We start from the raw sequence: 20,752 nt of genomic DNA, 5'->3' as shown, positions 1-20,752 counted from the left end.
GATCCTATATAACCATGGTAAGCAGCAATAGCTGTGGATTGTGTAGCAGTTTTGTTAAGCTGTCTTAGTGCGTAAACGAATTTGTTTATTTTTGAACATACGTAATTAATATGTGATTTCCAATTGCAGTAATTGTCTACAGTTATACCTAAGAATTTAATGTCAGTAGTTGGACTGATTACTGTATTATTATATTGCACGGTAATTTTTTTGGTCACGGTTTGATAGTTAGAAAATTGTATATATTTAGTTTTAGTTAAGTTAGCCTGTAAGTCGTTGTGTGTTAGCCATTGTATTACATGTCCTAGGGTTTTATTAACCTCTTCTTGGTGGTGGTTGTTAGCTCGGTCAGTGTTAGGGATAATAATACATATGTCATCTGCAAATAAGATACATTGGTGGGGTGTTATATTGGGAATGTCATTTATGTATAATAAGAATAAAAGCGGTCCCATAACACTACCTTGTGGAACTCCTGATCTGTTATGCCGGTAAGTGGATTTACAAGGCACGGATACTAGATTAGTGTTGAGGTGGTTTATTTCAACACATTGGGTTCTGTCTGAGAGGTAACTTTGTATCCAGTCCAGGGCAGGTCCTCTTATACCATAGCGTTGACATTTGTTTAATAGGACTGAATGGTTAACATAATCAAATGCCTTCGACATGTCTAGAAATAGTACTGTAACTGGAATTTTATTATCAATATTTTCTGTTATGGTCTTCATTAAAGAAAATACGGCAAGTGTAGTCGACTTGTTTTTTTGGAAACCATTCTGTTCTTCCTTGATGACCTTAAATTTATTTAAAAATGCAGTAATACGGTTATGCATAAGCTTTTCATATATCTTGGAGAAAATAGGTATTAGAGTTATTGGTCTATAATTGGTTAATTCAAGGAGGTCATCCTTTTTGTAAAGAGGTTTAACTATGGAAATTTTTAATTTTGTTGGAAACATCCCTTGAACAAAAGATAGATTTATGACATGTGCAAGAGGTAACGCTATAATATCTGCACACACTTTTAAAATTTTTGTGCAGACTTGATCATATCCGACCGATTTGGTGTCGTTAAGAGTTTTGATTGCTTTAATTACTTCTGTCGGTGTGCAAGGTTTTAAAAATATGGAGGAGTTTATGTTTTCAACACTATTATAATTTGCATTGCATTTGGTACCGTTTTTTGAAGTATTAAGTGTAGTGTAGTACTCATTAAAGATATCTGCTATATTATTTGGATCACTTACGATCTTATTTTTATGTTTGATATTTTTAATACTCTGAAAGCTTAAGGATCAGAAGACAGACAGAATTTTCCATAACGACAATACTACAAAATAAATAATGTGAAAATACCCGAAAATCCTTCCTTCTCATCCAGGTTACCCCTATACTAAAATAAACAGTAATAACAGGTAAAAGATTAACCTGTGATAAGCTGTGAGGTACGAGAAACACTATCCAGCCACCACGTTCATTAATATAAGAGGGATTCATAAGGGACCTTAACTTACTTGTGGTACAAGTCATAAGAAAGTAATATCGTTGTTAAAGCATGTTTTGCGGAGGAATGAGGACTATGCTGTGAGGAAGGTGTTGAGCATGAAGAGGTGGACCTTAGAAACAATGGATGGATTTTATTTGAAAGAAAATATAGATGCAAAAAGTTTTTCTTGAGAGATGACGTCCGATAGGACGGAATCGAAAAACAGGGCATGCTGCGTCGACCACAAATAATAAATTGGGATAAGGACAATAGAATTATCATTATTACAGCAGAACTTATGTCTAGTTCCTATATTGGAAACAACTAATTTATTTTGGTTTATTGACAGTCGTTTTTGACATAAACCTCTTACAATAAACAATAAACGTCACAAAATTTATATCCCTTAAGTTGACGGAATAACTTGCAGGGCTTACCTATTCATTACCTTTCTTTACAATATAGTGAACATTCATTTCTATTATCTATTTGCTTCAAATGTTACTTTAAAATCTGTCTAATTCCTATCCAAACTTCAAAACAGTGACAGAGAAGCGAATATTTAAGTTTCTGCTATTTCAAATCGCAATCGCCTATGTCTTGCATCTTACCCAACCGTGTCGAAGAGGTAAAACAATTAGGCCAAGTAATTAATACGACCCGGTGCGGTTAATACCTGCCACTACGTAACTACTATCTTAGAAGTCGGTTAACGTTGCTGGGTATCATTTTCGAGCTATTCCGGTCTCGTGTCGAGAGAAATGTCGTAGAATTTTTTTCTGCTTACGGCCAGTTTCTTCATCAAAAGTAGAAGTTAAAGTAATGTTTAAAGTAAAAGTAACGGTCAAATTCGTTTTTTCAAGGCTAAAGTGACAGCAAAACTAATAGAAAAATTGAATTTGACCGTTACGTTTACTTTAGACATTACTTTGACTTTTACTTTGGCTTAAATTTTGATGAAAAAACTGGCTGTTAATGTATTACAATAGTAATACAACATAGTCGATGAAAGGGTCGGGAGATGATGTTAGTAGGTATTGTAAAAGTAACGTTTGTTTAATATTATGATTTTTAAATACTTATGCAAAAAGAGGGGTTGTATAAGTTTGACTGCTATATGTGCCTGTCTATCTGTGTGTATGTCTGTGGCAACGTAGATCTTAAAAGAATTAACCGATTCGAATACGGTATTTTTTAAGATGGAAACTGGGCTTTCAGCGATATGGTTAGTTAGCCATATGGGCTGGAGAGAATTTAACTTTAAATCTAAATACGTAAATAACAATCCAAAACAAAACTCCACAAAAGTCAACTACAACCATTTATTCAAATTTAAACTTTATGCCTTTGGTTATAAAACTTAAATTGCCAACACATTATCTACCTACATAGTGCTATACCGAAAACTAGTTGGGGCGTAGATTGCATCCCATTTAGAGAAATGGCTGACAATTTACTAGGAGAGAAGAAAAGGACGAACTCTTTAACATTTTTGTAGAAAAAACGTACGAATCTAATGATTGGTGAAATTGCTTTTTGAAATGAGTTTTTTGTTTTTGAGAAAACGACTTGGATGTTATATAGTTTTGGTTTATAAGTAAGTTTTTTGATAACAGAGGAAATCCAGATAGTAATTATGAAAAGGGAATTCTTCATTCTTAGTACTTTTCAGGGCCTATCTTGAAACTATTCGTAACCAGCTTCCGCCCGCGGCCTCGCCCGCGTAGAGTTCGGTTATATCAAGTTTCCAAGAGAATTCTTCCAAAATCCGGGATAAAAACTATCCTATGTTCTTTCTCAAGGTCAACTCTATCTCTGTACCAAATTTTATTAAAATCAGTTCAGTGGTTTAGATGTGAAAGCGTTACAGACAGACAGACAGACAGAGTTACTTTCGCATTTATAATATTAGTTGGAAGGATATTATATTAATCTAATATAGTAAGACGTATTTCATACAGTTACCAATATTTTTCAATACTGAAAAATAAAGCTTAATAATATATCGTTATATCGTATCCGTAGACTTCTGATTTATCGAACAACGTCTAAAGGCCATTTTCTATATCAAAGTCGATATTTTTAAATCGAACTCGATATTTCTATACGTTCCGAGTTATGACAAAAATGCTTTTGACATAACGTTTCGTTTTACAGAGTAGCTCGCAGTTTGATTCGGTTATTAATTCCAGATTTTTCAGTTGTTTATTTGTTTTGCAGGCTTTCTATACTGCGCCATTTTAGAATTCTTTTATTTACCTCAAAATCTGTAAATTATATTTTAAAATAAACTTAATCTATATTTACATTTAAGAGAAAATTTTTGAATTGAATTTTTGAGTTACTACAATTTGTTTTACTGCGTTTTCACACTTGCTGGTTTCCTTTCGTTTTCCGAGCTTCAACGTATCGTACGGAATATGATACCAGGATTTTTCTGCTCCTGTCATAAAATCCCAACTAGCTAACAAACGAATTTTCTGAATAAGAATAGAATAAGAATCTTTATATACATACATACCTACGCCCGCTTTTTCCGGGCGTGAAATGAGTTGCATCGCTATGTTTCACATCCTTTGTAATTATGTACCAGTAGTTATCAACATGGCTCATCGTCACTCTACGAATGCACGAGGAAGGCGGCCATCAGAGAGGAGTGGCGGCGGGTTGTAAAGCTTGCCACCAACACCTGAAGTGATGACCACGACCACTCTGTCAAGAGTGATAACGACAAAGAAGAAGAAGTTATCAACAGTTTGTTAACGCATTTGATAAGCGAACACCGATTAATGTTTCGTCATAAAGCACTTTCGTCATTCATCATAAAGGTAATGCAGTGACACCAGAAAAGTGAGAAATGGAAAAGCACTTTCTCTGTGTTTGCGTCGCAACTAGAGAGTGGACGTAATGGTGAAAGCTATAATTACAGCCAAGTACGAGTAGGCCGTAAAATGGATAATATTTCGAATAAGAGCCTAAATACCGGCAAAGTGCGAATCGATCTCGCAATTAAAGGATTGCGTTCCAGCTATAAAAAACACGTTTGAGACCTAAAATATTTATTTTTACTAGTTTTCTGTACTTTTTATTATAAAGGCAACAATAACACATCAAAATGCAAGTCTGTACCTATAGCTACAGGTTGTTGAGATACAGGCTGATGACAGACAGACAGCGAAGTCTTAATATTAGAGTCCCCTTTGGGTACGGAATCCTAAAGAGCGGTAACTAGTTGTACGATTTATTGCCTCCTTAAAATAATCTTACTTAAAATACTTACAGAGACTGAGACAGGTACTTGGACAAGCCAAGTTTAGATATCTTGCTCCCTTTGATCCCTTCGTTCACAATGTTGGTCACCGTCAAAAAGTTCTTCGTCATTGTCGACGCTTCTTGGGACGTCACTATCGTCACAAAACCACACACAAATTAAATTATTTACACTAGCAACACTACAACGAACTTAAAAAAAAAAACTGTCAATTTTGTTACACTTTGAATAAAGAACACTGATTCGAATTGTGATTTTTTTTTAAGTTTTAAATTTTAATGTAGCCAACACTTACTTTTTAAATTGAGAACCCAACATCGAACGTTATTTTTTTTTTCAATTTAACAATCGCAACAGATAACACGCGAAATATGCTTTTTTTTAAACGTCAACAAAAAAGGTATTGTTTATGAGATCTCTCTTTTTTATCACAGACCAGACTAAATCGATGTTTTTGTATTATTTTTCAGCTTTTACAACAGTTCGGCTGAAGTTTCACAGACCTGAAAAAAAAGGTTTTATTTGTTCATTTGGTTCAGAGCTGGAAATATCCCAAAAGTACTTTGTTTGATTGTGAATAAGACGAAGGTAGCTGCTTTGTTTATTCTTATGAAATATAAATAAGTTTCACACTGTAGACAATTTTCATTGAGTACAAAGTTTTTGAAAGGTTTTAATTATATTTGTTCGTAGTAACTTACTATAAGCGCTAGACTCCATCAAAGCGGATATTAAGTTATTTAATAACGTACCTATACATAGAGTAACTTTTTTAAACAATGTCGCAACACTAGAAGTTTTCTAGGTATACCTATAAAATACTAACATTATATTTATTATGTACTAGCTTCTGCCCGCGACTTCGTACGCGGATCCTGTCCCTTATGCCAGCGACTACGGGGTTAGCAAAATCAAAGATCATAAATAATGAGATATAGGCACCGCAGGACATCTGAGGCTGAGTAGCGACCCCGCAGGGCTATATATACTGAGTTCTCCAGGGAGAGTATACTGTCCCCCATCTCCGGCCGGTCGGAGTGAACCATGACGGGGGTAGGTCTCACGCCTCTGGCTTGGCTGGCTTGGCCGTCCAGAGTGGAGTCGCTAGAGCAGGATTAGTAGCCCTGCTCGGAGGGTATGTGCCTCATAGTAAGCACAGGGAGCGCGTAATCTGCGTTTAAAGTCCGCCGAGGTATCCTCACCCTTCAGCCGCTCATGTCTCTGTTGCCCTCTTGTTGCTATTCAGTGACTGATTCCCGGGGGCCCAGTAAGTGAGGTGGCGAGTCTCCACCCGCCATTTTTACATGTACCTAATACATTGTCATCCACTAACATCCCACTCCATCACATCCATCCATCACAATAGCCCTAGTAGTTTTCCTCCACAGTTAGCAATAGTTCAGCACAGAACCGGGGATTGTCCTTGGGTTCATTTCTATAGTGTATAAAGGGATAATCGTTGGTTTTGTGTCACCATTTCATTTAAGTTGTCTCAAAAGGGCATCAGCTTGTTGGCTTTGGCCCCACGTTTGCCACCCAAAAATTCGGAACTCTGTAGTCTCGAGGTCTGGAAGAGACATACATAATAATAATGAGATATAACGCAACAAAGTCGGAGAGTGGGGGCTCGTGACGCCACGTCTAGGTATGTAAAATTTGTACTAAGCAGTGACTTAACACGAAATTCAAGCGTTGTTGTATCTTCGTTATTATTTGTTTGTGAGAGAGAGAAAAGAAAAATACGTGTCCATTATTTTAGGGTTATCTAAAAAACGGACTAATTACTTTTTTTGATTCACCATACCTATTTCATAACATTCATTTCTATACATTTCAAGTGTAGTATTGCTCTTGAAGTTCCACATCAGGTGTTTCAGATCTTCGATGTTTATACGTTAATAGAGAGTGCTTATCAGATTGAACAACTTTTGCTAAAACGTCATATCTTCATATGCTATAGTCTAGCTGGGCTCCTGGAGTTCCCATCAGGTGCTTTACATCTTCAATTTTTATAAGTCAACAGAGAGTGCTTATCAGATTGAACAACTTTTGCTAAAACGTCATACCTCTATATGCTATAGTCTAGCTGGGCCCCTGGAGTTCCACATCAGGTGTTTTAGATCTTCAATTTGTATAAGTCAATAGAAAGTGCTTATCAAATTGAACAACTTTTGCTAAAACGTCACACCTCTATATGCTATAGTCTAGCTGGGCCCCTGGAGTTCCACATCAGGTGTTTTAGATCTTCAATTTGTATAAGTCAATAGAAAGTGCTTATCAAATTGAACAACTTTTGCTAAAACGTCATACCTGTATATGGTACAGAAAAGCTGGGCTCTTGGGGTTCCACATCAGGTTATCCAGATCTTCAAATTTATTATCTCAGCTGAAAATGCTCATCACATGAAACAATTTTTGTCATGGCACCATTTTTGTATCTCTTATAGTTTTGTTGGTCTGTTGGTGTTCTGCATCAGGTCTTCAAGTTTCGAAGATAAATTATAGCCTATATGCTGACCAGGCTTAATACTGATACAACAAAGAAAAAATAATTGAAATCCGTTCAGTAGTTCGGAAGATTAGCGTGTACAAACAAACAGACATACAGACATACAGACATACAGACAGAATTTTTTTTTTGGATTTGTGCTCCATTACTGTTTCTAAACCCCACCCAATTATTATTTTTTTAATATATTCAATGTACAGACACAGTTTTTTTACAGATTTATTATATGTATAGATGTAGATTATTGTAGATACATATTTACATATATGTATAGTTTTAAGTTTGCGTATTTATTTTTGTATGTACTTAAAAATTGGTGTACCTAATTCAGTGTGACTATCTGAAGGTATATGTTATATTTCTCTGTACGAATTCATACTATATCACAAGAAGTAGGTGCCTTTTTTAACGACGTCAAAAATAATCAAATGACCGCTCCCGCTGTGGGTAAGCAGCGGTGAGGGAGAGTCAGACTCTTACTGACTAACAACCGTCGTGTTCCGTCGTAGGCCTTTTATGTACCAGGGCCGCGGTAACTCGCGCGAACAATCCCGCAGAAGTAGGTACCTCAAGCGGAGTCGTGACCTCATATGAAGTGATTCTCACTCATTATATTAAGGCATTCGCTACCTTTGACATTTGTTGACGATCAAGTTATGAGATAGAAGCGATTTATATTTTTGGCTTGATTGGCCTTTTAATAAGAGCTTTAAATATTTGATTTGAAAAACTAACGAATCATACGGTAGTATAAAAATGAAAAAATATTCAGTTTCGTAATTTTTCGTAATTTTTTTAATGACACATACAAAAATTACGTAAGATTTCTGTTGAAATCAGTAGATACATGCTTAGTAATACAATTTGTAGAAAAATTACTATAAAATTTATTTTTAGGTTTCTTTTAGGTTTTTGAGCTTTCAAGCTAACAAAGAAAAGACATTGTTGTTCTGGGTAGTCAGAAGCCACAAAAACTGATGACCAGTATTACCCAGGAGAATCGGGTTGTCCGGGTTGATCCGTGAAAAACACTGGTACGCAGCTGCATCAAGTAAGACTAGAAGTCAACCCCAATATACGTAGTTGGGAAAAGAGTAAGCCCATAGGATGATGAGTAAAAAAATCACTCTCGCTACCTCTTATAAATTGTACCATTGCCTTCTCACGTGACATGAGCCCGCTATAATTACTAAAACGATGTCACATTCGCTCTGATTGTACGTTTTCTACGTAAAACTCATATAAACAGAGATTCATTCGTATACACAGATTTTGTGCTAATATTTTTTATTAAGAGTTTTTCTTTTTTTTTATTTACCAGTAAAGGGCAAATGTCTATTCTCTGTTATTTTTATGTTTATTTGTAACTGGATTCTGCTAGCGGATTTTATAATTAAAAGCACACAATAGGTTACATATAGTTTCAGTATCGTTGAAGCAAATCCTACTTATACTTACCTATTGTAAAATGTGAAAGTTTCAAAGCATATTTTACAGAAGAATTATATTTATTTTGATGAAACTTGACAGGGATATACGTGCATACATATGTACATAGCGTCATCATCAGAATAACATATAGCCATTAGGCTTGTAAGTTTTTTGCATTATCGGCTTGTTCATAACCCAATGTAGTAATTGTTGGCATCCCAAATAAATAAGTAGGTAATCTAGATTTAAGGAAGAAGTTATCCCACGGGACGCGGGTGAAACCACGGGGAAACAGCTAGTTACGCCTAAAACATACATAGGTAAATTCTAAGTCCCCATTCTCATACCAATTATGAATACTCAAGCACAAAAGTTTTCGCCAAAACTTCTAATGAGGTCATACCATAGTCGTTTTAGTTCAGAACTCCTTACTAATTTAAACTACCCACACACTGCAAACTTTTAGTCGGCCGATAGTTTGTTTGGGCTCATAAATCAGTATGAACATGAATGATAGTACCTACGCATATTACATCATCATCTTTTTTTTTAACGACGTCAAAAATCATCAAATGGCCCCTCCCGCTGTGGGTTAGCAGCGATGAGGGAGTGTCAGACTCTTACTGACTAAAAACCGTCGTGTTCCGTCGTAGGCGTTTTATGTACCAGGGCCGCGGTAACTCGCGCGAACAATCCCGCAGCCCATTACATCATCATCTCAAGAGCCTTTTCCCAACTATGTTGGGGTCGGCTTCCAGTCTAACCACATGCAACTGAGTACCAGTGTTTACATTAAAAAGATCAGGCATTTAGCCGGTATCAGACCGATTGAAAACTTTGATTGGAATCAAGATTTTCTTTACAAATTTCGGGCCAACCATCAGGTAATCATTGCATTGAGCAAGCGTGGTGATTAACGCTCAATCCTTCTCCGTGTGAGAGGAGGCCGCAGCCCAGCAGTGGGACGATAAAAAGGCTGTAACAGTAACATGTATCGGGTCAACTATCGGCCTACTGTTTAGTTTGCAGTGTACTACTTTTACATTGGATGAACTACTTTCAGGCTGAGTAGCTCAAAGTTGTAGTTCAGTAGGTAATATTACTGCATGGTCACACGTGTGAATTATTTGGGTCGAGATTTTAATCGGTTTCGGAAATCTATTCAATTTTGGTTTAGAGATAAAGTTAGTTAGAAAATGGTCTGTAGTATTGATATGATAAATAGACAAGGCTGTGTATTTTCTGTTCTATGTAATATAATAATGAGGAAAGATTTGATTATTTTTTTATATGTTTGTTTGTTTGCATCGAATAGGCTCCGGATTTATTGAATCGGTATGAATAAATATAACATGCCAATATTACCGAGTGTAAACGCTATTGCCGACCATGTACCAGGATAGCATAAAATATATGAAGTAAATCCATGTAGGTATAAAACATGGATTAAAAAATAGGTTTTTAATCCTGAACACACTTGACAATAGATTTCACATAAATTAAATGAAAAATCTTTACGAAATTTATAAAACAGTTTTGTTTGTTTATTCCCTTCAACACGCAACAAACAAACCAACATCCCAACAGTCTCACAAACAGTTCCACTCTTACAGAATAAAATACCGGACCTTGAGACCCGTAATAGACCACTCAGCGTCCATTTAAAGCTAATGTTTTTAAAGTAAATGTTCGTGTTTGCCAAGAAAACAGACGCCATTCACGCGTTCCCTTTCTATATCTATACTAATATATCTAATAAGGAGAAAACATTATTTTCCTTGGTTGTTTGTAGCCTGAAAGCTGCGAAACGGTAGTTTCCAAATTACAACAGATAAAGAAAAAACTTTAATTTTTGGGAAGTTACACTATTCCCAAATAACACATGGGAAAAAGTTCAAATGTAAGTGAATGACCAATGACTGTGTTTCGGATGGCACGTTAAACTGTAGGTCCCGGCTGTCATTGAACATCCTTGGCAGTCGTTACGGGTAGTCAGAAGCCAGTAAGTCTGACACCAGTCTAACCAAGAGGTATTGGGTTGCCCGGGTAACTAGGTTGAGGAGGTCAGCTAGGCAGTCGCTCCTTGAAAAGCGCTGGTACTCAGCTGAATCCGGTTAGACTGGAAGCCGACCCCAACATAGTTGGGAAAAGGCTCGGGAGATGATGATGTAAGTGAATGACAAAATGTTGGAGTTTCAATCTATTTCTTTTTTTATTCTAGCTTCTACCAGCGGTTTCAACTGCATCATCTGGATAGAAAGTAGCCTAAAATCTCTTTCGAGTAATGAGTTAGTTTCTGAGTTAAGCGCGTACAAACAAATTCATCACCTTCATAACATTAGAAAGAATTATCCTTGTTGTTTTTATTTTTATTATGAGTTTCTATACAGAAATAGTAGAGTTATTTCTGTCCCCAAACTACTATATTATTAAATTGGTAAGGTAAACCACTTAAATAGATTGCCAGAGAGTCGAAACAATATTTTAATGGAGCCCTTTTCGGAATTGCAAAAGAATAAGAAATACGATTATTACTATTTATTCATACATTCAATTGTTTTATTTCAAAGACGTTTTAAGATTTTTTTGTAGTTAGTATGGTCGTATCGTTTTTTAGTGCAGTTGACAATTCTGTCAGTCGTTTCAAAAAATGCTATTATCTCTTGAGAATTGACAGCTGTCAGTCAAGTGTCACCTTTTATTAGGCAAATGCTTAGTTTTGAATGACGACACGTGCAGAAGGAAAGGAAGAACGAAGATAAAATGAATGGATTTTGACATTTCTGAAATAAGCTATTTGACTCGTTGCGCATTTGTTCGTACAGATATTGTCGAAAAGCTTTGCTTGTCCGAAGTTGGCTATTACAAAAGTAATAGGTACAATTTGAACAAAATAATATGTCTCTCTATTGCTTGCGTTGGTTACTGACTATATTGACATCACCATAGCATAAGTAAAAACAAAATCTAACTCTATTGGGTATTAATTTGCGCGGACCGTATCTAATCAAAATGACTCAAAAATACACGTTTTTCTAAGAAATCATAATATTCCTTTTTCTCTTTCAACTAAATAATCTTATTCTTTTCAACGCCCAAAATTGGTACTTCAAGCCCAAGGCCTAAATAGGCCGTTTTTATTCCAAGACCGTCATTTCACGGCCTCACTTTCGGCCAATAAAATGGCCTGAAATCTTTCTACTTTGTACAACCATTTCCGTCTCCGGTTAAAAATGGCTGCATTAAGTCACTTAGCTTTGTAGCGGAACGAGTTGTAGATAGATATAAAGTTTCAAAGCGTTTATTTTTATTTTAAAACATAGTTTTTCTTATTTTATTTTTACTTTATTTTAATGCCTGGGTGTAAACAGGTATGTAAAAGGTCAAAACTATACACGACAACCAAACTTAGAAATGTATTAGAAATATAATTTTTATAAATATATTTCTCCATGTCATGAGTCATGTTGTGAAGGTGATGAGTATGAACGTGGACGGATATAGTGGAAGAGGAAGACCAAAGAAACGATGGATGGATTGTGTGAAAGTAGATATGGTAAGAAAGAATGTTACTTGTGAGATGACGGCAGATAGACGAGTATGGAAGAAGAAAACATGCTGCGCCGACCCCAAATAAAATTGGGATAAGGGCAGGAGGATGATGATGATAAATATATTTCTCCCTGATCGAAATATATTTTTAGACAAAATTTTTATTGGCGCAGCATATCTATTTCTTCCGTAATTAAAATTTTAATATCATCATTTGTAGCCATATCGACATTCAAAACAATCTACCTATCGTTTCTTTGGGTAATACTGTTTAGAAGCCACGTTTTAGTAAGGTACTCAAATAACAAAAGATCTTAACGGGACACTTCGCTGGCTAGCCAATTTTCAGACTTGAAAAGGTCGTAAAGAAGAAACTAGAACTTTCAAGTAATATTATGAAATAATATCAAAAGCCTGAGAACAAATATTGTCACGTTCTGGGCCTTACGTGTTTGTTACAGTGGTGTATCTAGACAACGGGTCAGTTTTGGTTAGTTTGAGCCATTTTTAGGGTTCTGTAGCCAAAGGGAAAACTGGATGTTTGTAACCAGGCTATATCTCATGAACTGTGATAGTTAGATAGTATGTATTATAAAATATTTTTAGGCATGCGTCCATAAAACACGCATGATTTTTAGGCATTTTATGAGTGGTAATAAGGAACCTTTCGTATGTGATTACGACTCGCACTTGGCCAGTTTTCAGGTTGTTTCAGGTTGTGATAGGTGAGCAAACGAGCAGATGGATAATATACTTACTAATATTATACACTAGCTTCTGCCAGCGGTTTCACCCGCATCCCGTGGGAAATTCTGCACGAACCCGGATAAAAAGTAAAGCCTTCCTCGATAAATGGGCTATCTAACACTGAAAGAATTGTTCAAATCGGACCAGTAGTTCCTGAGATTAGCGCATTCAAACAAACAAACAAACTCTCAAGCTTTATAATATTAGTATACCTAGATGCGAATGTAACTTTGTCTGTCCCTCGTGAAACTACTTAACCAATACAAAGATAGACTAGCTAGAGTTTGTGACAGAACTTAGGCTACTTTTTATCTGGGCGTGGAATGTACCTAATTCGTTCGAGAACAGCTAGTTATCTAATCAATTATCAACAAATGTCTTCCTCATCAAAATATAAAAACCAATAAATAAATTAACCCTTCCCCCAAGAACTCTGCTGTCCCCTCGAAAACCGCACAATTTATGGCACTTGAAAACAACATAAATTTCAACGGTACAGTTTTGAACGGCGGCTCGGTTGCAAAGAGAGGAATTTGTTGCGACATTCCATAACCCGAGTTCGCAGTATTTAACATAGATAAAAATACTGTGTTTTCATTTTCATAAACTGACTTGTAAAATGAAAGTAGCCTAGTGGGTAAAGAACCAACCTCTCAAGTATGAGTGTGGGTTCGATATCAAGTCAAAAAGTCGTGATAGCCTAGTGGGTAAAGAACCAACCTCTCGAGTATGAGGGCGCGGGTTCGATTCCAGGTTAGGCAAGTACCAATGCAACTTTTCTAAGTTTGTATGTACTTTCTAAGTATATCTTAGACACCAATGACTGTGTTTCGGATGGCACGTTAAACTGTAGGTCCCCGCTGTCAGTGAACATCTTTGACAGTCTTTATGGGTAGTGAGAAGACAGAAAGTCTGACATTCAGTCTAAAAACGAGGTTGCCCATGTTTTACCTGGATTGTGAAATAATAAAATTCTGACGAATAGAATGTTACGTCATTGCTTTGAGTGATATCCTAACTAATATTAAAAATGGGAAGTTACTCAATCGGTTTATCTTTCACGCCAAAACTACTGAACCGATTTTATGGAAAGACTAATTTGGCAACTTTTTATACAGCAGAGTATAAAAAGTTCTCTCGGGGTACGAAAAAAAACTACCTAAAAACCTAGTAAAAATAATAATAAGATGTCAAAACGTCAACAGTTAATAAGTGCTTTTGAAGGCTAATTTCATTCAATACCGACCCATCTTGCGGCCGATGGTTTACATTATAACCATTTATTATTTTACCCTTTCAAGTTCAAAAGGGTAACATAATTGGGTTTCTGTTTATATTATGAGCTTTGGCCTGAGGTCTAAGTCCAGAAATGTATGGTTTTGGGACTTATGTAATCAAAAACCGGTCAACGTTTTTGGCTTTCTTAGAGTACCTACATGGCTGAGTGACGGCCTTATATTGGAGACTGCTTCTAACTTATCCAGATGCAGCTGAGTACCAGTATGCTACATGTACTCACTGCCTGTCTGACCTCCTCAACCCAGTTACCCGGGCAACCCAACTCCTTGGCAAGCCTGGTTGTCAGAATTTGTGGCTTTGAACTATTCGCAACGACTGCCAAAGATGTTCAAATGACAACCGGGACCCACCAATTTAACGTGCTTTCTGAAATATGGAGAAACTCGCAATTAAAAAAAACAAAACAGCTGCCCAAAAAATACACGGGAGACTATCACTCAAAAATCCCCCTTAAAGCTAACCTTTTAAAGACTAATTTAACCCAGCAAATAAAACTATGTTCCCACTATAAAACTAAGTAAATAACGTTTTGTTATAGAAGCTACGCCCTCGGGCTAAACACGGGAATATAATAGAAAACAAAAGCGGCCATTGACATACATTTCTTACAATAAAAGAAAAGTGACCTCACAAATCCTTCAGTTTTCAGCCGAGGTGTTACTGTAAGCGGAAAGCGTGGCTGATAATTATACAGCTAGTGGTTTCACTCGCGATAAATGGGGACTACTTCGTGCACCCGGTTCCTCTGATGACGCATTCAGATAAATTAATTATTCAGCTTTAAAATATGTATTATAAGCAGAGATGTGAAAGTTTGCATAATATGTGGATGTTACTACATTTTAGTACTGTAGTAATGCAACCATGCCTACATCAGAATATCTTGTAGCCTTTGAATCCAGGTGGAGCCAGTGGTTTCATAATTTCATCTTAATTATACCGTTAATAAAACTGAGAACAAGAACATGAAGTTCATTACCTACTAATGCGAACTTAAGCAGCCGCTATTCATTAAAATTTTCTTAGCCTCTTCCTTACTATGTTGGAGACGGCTTCCAGTCTTACCTGATGCCGCTGAGTACCAGAGTTTTACAAGAAGCGACTGCCTTATGCCTATCTGACCTCCTCAACCCAGTTACCCAGACAACCACTTAGCAAGACAATCATAACACAATCCCCGCTTTCGCTCACGCTCCGCTCACTACACAACCTCGCGTCACTTCAAACAATAAACCCAAGAACCCTAGTATGTACGTAAACAAATACTAAAAACTCAATGTACCAGAAACTGTTATTACAGCTATTGTTTTAGCGTGACGTCACTCACTCTTCAAATGAGGGAGTGTGGGTGATTTACTGGAATTTTCCGAATTATACTCAGTGTGGTCGAATTTTGGGTAAGCATAAAATATTCGGCTTTGTTTTTGGGGTAGAATTACAGCTACAATGTATTTACTTTCACTGCTTTTAAGTTCCCTTTTCCAAGGTTTATCACTCTTAATATAAGTACAAAACAATATTTCGTGACTTAGGATACAATTAATTTTATTTTAGCATTATCAATAAATTCAGTGGATACTACTTCGCGCACTTGGGTAAAAAGAAGTATGTACTTTGCCTCGATGAATAAGCTACTTATCTAACGATGAAAGAATTTTTCAAATCGGACCAGTAGTTCTTGAGATTTTCGTGTGCAAAAAAACAATTTTATAGTAACCCATCTTTTTATGTAAACCAATTTATTTTCTTTATGACACTCTTTCAAAGTAGTATTTTACGATTATATTTACATTTAGATATACATATACACATTACCTACATTTAGGTATAGATACATTTTATTTCCCAGGAAACACAAGACAGACACACAAGCACAAGTACATATACATACAATACAATACTAGTTTGCATAAACGTCACGAATACAATTTGCATTCATTTTCGCTCAAAACCTGAATCAAAACTTTAAAAAGACCATCACAAAAATAATAATCACAGTCTTCTATATTCGTTACCCTACAAATAGTGCGACCTTTGAACAGACCTTAACAGTGTGACCTTAAAAAGTAAAAACCGATATAGCACGTGTTATATGACCACAGTTTCATTTTAGAATTGTGACACGTGTTCGTAATAATTATAGAAAGCTGTTAAGTGCATAGATTCAGTTGCTGTAGGTCTTTAGTTTTACAGTTTATTTTATAAAAAAATCATACCGCGGCCCTGATACATACAGGGCTCCAAAAGGAACATGGTGGATTTAGTAAGTAAGTCTGATTTTCCTTCACGCTGCACCCACAGCGAGAGAGGTAATTTGATGATTTCCCATGAAAAAGACAACTAATATAACAAGGAGTATTAAGATTACTTTTTGTCCGGGTGCACGCAATAGTTTCCTCGGGACGTGGGTGGCACTAGTACTTACAGAAAAATAAATATGATAAAAAGCAAACATTTTTTGTTTGTTTATTTGTAGGTACAGCAATGGCTCCGAAACTACTGAACGGATTTGAAAAATTCTGTCACTGTTGGAAAGCTACACTGTCTCCAAGTAACATAGGCTATCATTTGTCCAGTTGCAGAGAGAAAGTCCCGAAATAACAGAAAGTATTTTAATTATAGTTATTACATCATAACACAAGTTATTTTGGGTGTAACCTGTAAAGATATTTGTATGTTTGGAGAGTAAATAAATAAATAAATATCAACCTAAGGAACCTAAGCTATATAATAAACATAATAATAGAAATCCCGTCTCTAACAAGAATCTGTTCCCGACATTCTGCCTTTGACAATCAGTTAGAAGTACCGCTGTGTTGTAGTTAAGTTAAACTATTCGTTAGCGTCTCACACAGATATTGATAGCTACGATCGTTCACGATAAATACGGTCACGTAGTAACATACAAATGTGTATTTATTTATATGTAATAGGACTCGAAACACTGGGGTATTCCATACCTAAATAGCCATACTAATATTCACGAGGTCTCGGCCAAAGCTAGCTTTTTGGGTTTTAAAAACTTTCACTAAGCAGCCTATAATTTGGTGATTGTTACACTCGTGCATCGGAGAGCATGTTATGTCGGTCCTGCGCCTGATCTCTCTCCGGTCGTGTCGGATTGCCGTCCCATCGGGCTATGAGAGTGAAGGAATAGGGAATGCACCTGTGTCTGCGCAAATGCTTGTGCACTATAATATGACCTGCGCAGTTGGCTAATCTCCTTACATGAACACTCACCGTAGCCGATAATCGGCTAGGAGGACATCAAACTATTCGTTAACGTCTTGCACAGATATTGATAGCTGCGATCGTTCACGATAAATGCGGTCACGTACGAACATACAGTTGTGTATTTATATGTAGATGTAGTCGTATGTAATGGGGTCTGAAATACTTCGGCATTTCATACCTAAACAACTATACTAATATTATAAAGCTGAAGAGTTTTCCTGATGTGAGAATGCTTCCAGTGTTAGACAGTCCACTTATATACTAGATATTTATTTATTTATTATATTTGGGAAAACAAACAGTAGTACATTATATTATAGGGCACATAGCACATATCGAAGGCTTTCAGGTAAGTTTTATCCTACTTTACAGAGTAGACTGTAGAGGATGTGGTTTAAACCGCTGGCAGAAGTCGTTATTAAAATTATAATTGCGAGTGTGAGTTTATTTATCACAATTTCACCCTAATATGGCTGAACCGAGCTATTTCATCCAAGTGCAGGAAATTGTTTTCACGAAAATCCGGAATGAGTCTTGAGCGAAATCTAGTTAATATTTAAAATGCAAAATTAACTCGAGCCTCGATTATTTTGGTCTCACACTCAGACAAAAATAATCTGCAAACATTATAGTAGGTACCTACTTACACCTGTTTACCCTAAAAATAAACCTCTTTAACTCCCTACCTGTAATTTAAGCAGACAATCACAGTACGAAATTGTCCGTATCTCCAAACAAAGGTACGTACTTAATCCTTCACTCAGACTAAACGGGTTCTGACCGCAACCAGCACCGTCTGCTAAACACGGTTTAACCAAAATTGGACCAGCCACGGAGGAAGGAAAGATAGCGGAGACGCCTAAGAACCAACCTCTCAAGTATGATGGTTCGATTCCAGGTCAGGCAATGAATGAAAACCTATGCGACTTTTCTAAGTTTGTATGTTCTTTCTAAGTATCTCTTAAACACTATGAGTTTCGGAGGGCACGATAAACTATAGGTGGTACTTTCATTTGAACATCTTTGGTGGACGTAACGGGTAGTCGGAAGCTAGTAAGTCTTACCAAGAAGTATTGGGTTGCATGGGTAACTGGGTTGAAGAGGGCAGATAGGCAGTCGCTCCTTGTAAAACACTGGTACTCAGCTGCATCCCGTTAGACTGGAAGCCGACCCCAAAATAGTTGGGAAAAGGCTTGGGAGATTATGAGCGGAAATGTCATAAGGAAGGTAGGTCAGGCGCGTTCTTGTAGGTCAAAAAACTTTGTCAAATCAAAACCAATCTGTAAAAGGTTGGTCTTGATTAATTGGTGTTTTTATTTTGAAAATAATGGGTGGGATCCATAAAAGGCGTGTAAGAGCGGAGCTAGTAACGTTCCTCGTCCCCCTCGCACCCGCATGTTGTCGCGCTACTTTCTTAGGAGATTTCGCGTTATGACATCTCCGCTAGTCATTTTGTTCTCCATGGGACTTGTCTTGTGCAAACAACGTTCAGGAATAATGAGAAGGTACTATGGATCTGTAATTACGAATTGTGCATTTTGTAGACGTTGGTAAACACTTGATCTACGACTGTCATTTAATTTTGTGCTATTCTCCTGTAGTGGATTTTAGATGGCTTTAATGTTTGGAATTTTATATATTTTTAAAATTATTTACTATGTAAAATATTGTGATCCTAGCTTATTTAAAGTTTATGACTTTGTGGAGACTCATATGTATATGGATGTACTGAAAAGATTTTGAAAATTATTTTACTGATACAAGACACATTATTTTAAAGTGTTGTATGTATGGTAACGTTACTGAAAGCGGGTGAAACCGCGAGGAACGGCTATTTAGAAATAGTTATTTGGCAGCAAGAAAATGTTATCAAAATTTAATTAAAATAAAACAATAGATATAAGTTTAATTTAAAAAAGTATTATGACCTGGATGCCTACAACCCTGATTGGTGGGAGGTCTCAAAAGATCGAGAGGTGTGGAGGCAAAATGGAGAGGCCTTTGCCCAGCAGTGGGACAGTATGGGCTAAGAAAAAAAAAATATTCAACTGAGCTAGATTATAAATTACTAATTCCCCGAACTTGTTACCAGTGCTATTCAAAGTTAAACCAGCTAACTACCTAATATAATTCCTGAAATCTACAAGCAAGATCAATTTCAGTTTTCAGGAAATTCACAAACAAACCGCTGCATCAAAATCCAAGTAGTTAGCTACCAATATTCCAGTAACAGAATTTCTCATTTTGAAATTACCACGAAAGGGGTTGATGACCGCAGTCGATTCGCACCGTTGAACCTTCGGTTAAATTTAACCACGGTTCAAATGGAACGGGATATTCTTGGTATTAACACAGACTACAGTGACAGTTTAAACGGTTAAATTTAGTAGCTAAAGTCTCTCAGTATAAGTGAGTATGTAAAATTATTTATTTAAATAAGAATATGTACACTATATTTACAAACTTAAACTTCTTTACTAAAAACACTACACTTATATACAAAACACAAAAAACATATGTAAAGTAGATGCATTTTGAACGCAGCTGCGGGATTGTTCGCGCGAGTTACCGCGGCCCTGGTACATAAGAGCTTAAGAAGGATAAGGAATAAGAAACATGATGGGTTTTAGTCAGTAAGAGTTTGACACGCTGCACCCACAGCGGGAGGGGTCATTTGATGATGTCTTAAAAAGTGTATGTCAGTGCATGTCAAAAAAAGTGTATTGGAAAATAAGGCTTATAACGAATAAATAGTGTAAAAAAATCCTTATCATCCTAAGTTTAATTTTATATTCTATCTCTATTTTATTATTTTCTTAAACATATTCATTTCTAGCAACAAGATTAACTTTTGCTTCAATCCATAAAACCTAAATTGCAAAACATGTACAACACAACATCAACAACTTTAAGTGTTTCGATGACGTCACAGTGACGTCACATATCCTAAGGGTACCTGCCACGGAGCAAAGAACCATGAGTGATGGCAGAGATCCCATAATGCAGGTAGGTCAGGCGCCTTCTTCTAGGTCAAATACATACGGTGGGCATGACCAAAAGAATGACGATCAGTTACTGGTGAACTAAGTAGGCGTTCGGGTTCTTTAAGACATGTGTCAAGGATTTTTGGTATTACAAAAAATTGTTGGGTTCAAAAGAAGGCGTATAAGAGCTTAACACATTAACGTTCTTCGTCCCTCATTCACTTTTCCCAACTTTGTTG

General features: G+C 36.4%; 1 long non-coding RNA gene across 1 annotated transcript in view; it reads right to left on the bottom strand.

Annotated features, from left to right (window-relative positions):
- Positions 1-4,760: 4,760 nt before the first annotated feature.
- The window catches only part of LOC110379886 (uncharacterized), a 39,236-nt gene continuing 23,244 nt past the window's right edge, over positions 4,761-20,752 (bottom strand). The window contains exons 2-3 of the long non-coding RNA XR_002429776.3: positions 5,053-5,260; positions 4,761-4,890 (exon numbers count right to left, since the gene is read on the bottom strand). This is a non-coding gene — a long non-coding RNA (uncharacterized LOC110379886). The remainder of the gene's footprint in view (positions 4,891-5,052; positions 5,261-20,752) is intronic.

Source organism: Helicoverpa armigera, chromosome 29 (assembly GCF_030705265.1).
Source record: "Helicoverpa armigera isolate CAAS_96S chromosome 29, ASM3070526v1, whole genome shotgun sequence".
NCBI lineage: Eukaryota > Metazoa > Arthropoda > Insecta > Lepidoptera > Noctuidae > Helicoverpa > Helicoverpa armigera.
Note: the sequence above shows the minus strand (reverse complement) of the source record. Positions and strands in the feature narration are given on the sequence as shown.